Source organism: Durio zibethinus, unplaced genomic scaffold (assembly GCF_047325235.1).
Source record: "Durio zibethinus cultivar Kanyao isolate XHJ-2024 unplaced genomic scaffold, ASM4732523v1 HiC_scaffold_3, whole genome shotgun sequence".
NCBI lineage: Eukaryota > Viridiplantae > Streptophyta > Magnoliopsida > Malvales > Malvaceae > Durio > Durio zibethinus.
In genome coordinates this window covers 1,520,896-1,523,395 of record NW_028323044.1, presented here as the reverse complement: position 1 = coordinate 1,523,395, position 2,500 = coordinate 1,520,896, and positions in this window count along the sequence as shown.

The window sequence follows — 2,500 nt, the reverse complement described above, 5'->3', positions numbered from 1 at the left end:
GCGCTTGCCTCGACCACCATCGGCACACGCTGGGCACTGGTGCGGGCGCTTGCCTCGACCACCATCGGCACACGCTGGGCCCTGGTGCGGGCGGTTGCCCCCAGCACCATCGGCACACGTTGGGCCCTGGTGCGGGCGCTTGCCTCGACCACCATCGGCACACGCTGGGCCCTGGTGCGGCAGGTTGCCTCGACCACCATCGGCACACGCTGGGCCCTGGTGCGGCAGCTTGCCTCGAGCACCATCGGCACACGCTCGGCCCTGGTGCGGTCGGTTGCCTCGAGCACCATCGGCACACGCTGGGCCCTGGTGCGGGCGCTTGCCTCGACCACCATCGGCACACGCTGGGCCCTGGTGCGGTCGGTTGCCTCGAGCACCATCGGCACACGCTGGGCCCTGGTGCGGGCGGTTGCCTCGACCACCATCGGCACACGCTGGGCCCTGGTGCGGGCGGTTGCCTCGACCACCATCGGCACACGCTGGGCCCTGGTGCGGGCGCTTGCCTCGACCACCATCGGCACACGCTCGGCCCTGGTGCGGTCGGTTGCCTCGAGCACCATCGGCACACGCTGGGCCCTGGTGCGGCAGGTTGCCTCGACCACCATCGGCACACGCTGGGCCCTGGTGTGGGCGCTTGCCTCGACCACCATCGGCACACGCTGGGCCCTGGTGCGGCAGGTTGCCTCGAGCACCATCGGCACACGCTGGGCCCTGGTGCGGTCGGTTGCCTCGACCACCATCGGCACACGCTGGGCCCTGGTGCGGGCGCTTGCCTCGACCACCATCGGCACACGCTGGGCCCTGGTGCGGCAGGTTCCCTCGACCACCATCGGCACACGCTGGGCCCTGGTGCGGCAGGTTGCCTCGATCACCATCGGCACAAGCTGGGCCCTGGTGCGGGCGGTTGCCTCGACCACCATCGGCACACGCTGGGCCCTGGTGCGGCAGCTTGCCTCGAGCACCATCGGCACACGCTCGACCCTGGTGCGGTCGGTTGCCCCGAGCACCATCGGCACACGTTGGGCCCTGGTGCGGCAGGTTGCCTCGACCACCATCGGCACACGCTGGGCCCTGGTGCGGGCGCTTGCCTCGACCACCATCGGCACACGCTCCGCCCTGGTGCGGTCGGTTGCCTCGAGCACCATCGGCACACGCTGGGACCTGGTGCGGCAGGTTGCCTCGACCACCATCGGCACACGCTGGGCCCGGGTGCGGGCGGTTGCCTCGACCACCATCGGCACACACTGGGCCCTGGTGCGGGCGGTTGCCTCGACCACCATCGGCACACGCTGGGCCCTGGTGCGGGCGCTTGCCTCGACCACCATCGGCACACGCTGGGCCCTGGTGCGGCAGGTTGCCTCGAGCACCATCGGCACACGCTGGGCCCTGGTGCGGCAGGTTGCCTCGACCACCATCGGCACACGCTGGGCCCTGGTGCGGGCGCTTGCCTCGAGCACCATCGGCACACGCTCGGCCCTGGTGCGGTCGGTTGCCTCGAGCACCATCGGCACACGCTGGGCCCTGGTGCGGCAGGTTGCCTCGACCACCATCGGCACACGCTGGGCCCTGGTGAGGGCGCTTGCCTCGACCACCATCGGCACACGCTCGGCCCTGGTGCGGTCGGTTGCCTCGAGCACCATCGGCACACGCTGGGCCCTGGTGCGGGCGCTTGCCTCGAGCACCATCGGCACACGCTCGGCCCTGGTGCGGTCGGTTGCCTCGAGCACCATCGGCACACGCTGGGCCCTGGTGCGGCAGGTTGCCTCGACCACCATCGGCACACGCTGGGCCCTGGTGCGGGCGCTTGCCTCGACCACCATCGGCACACGCTCGGCCCTGGTGCGGCAGGTTGCCTCGAGCACCATCGGCACACGCTGGGCCCTGGTGCGGGCGGTTGCCTCGACCACCATCGGCACACGCTGGGCCCTGGTGCGGGCGCTTGCCTCGACCACCATCGGCACACGCTGGGCCCTGGTGCGGCAGGTTGCCTCGAGCACCATCGGCACACGCTGGGCCCTGGTGCGGTCGGTTGCCTCGAGCACCATCGGCACACGCTGGGCGCTGGTGCGGGCGCTTGCCTCGACCACCATCGGCACACGCTGGGCCCTGGTGCGGCAGGTTGCCTCGATCACCATCGGCACACGCTGGGCCCTGGTGCGACAGGTTGCCTCGAGCACCATCGGCACACTATCGGCCCTGGTGCGGGCGGTTGCCTCGACCACCATCGGCACACGCTGGGCCCTGGTGCGGGCGCTTGCCTCGGGCACCATCGGCACACGCTGGGCCCTGGTGCGGGCGGTTGCCTCGAGCACCATCGGCACACGCTGGGCCCTGGTGGGTTTAGGCACATCTTCAAATTTCTGCCGTGCCAATGCCATTTTTATGGCTTGTAAATTCATACAATGGTCCCCTAAGCCTTCACGTGAAGTTTCGTTGGAAGATGACTCGTTTTCTATTTTTCACGATTTTCGAAACTTTTTGCGGTTCGGGATTTTTTAAA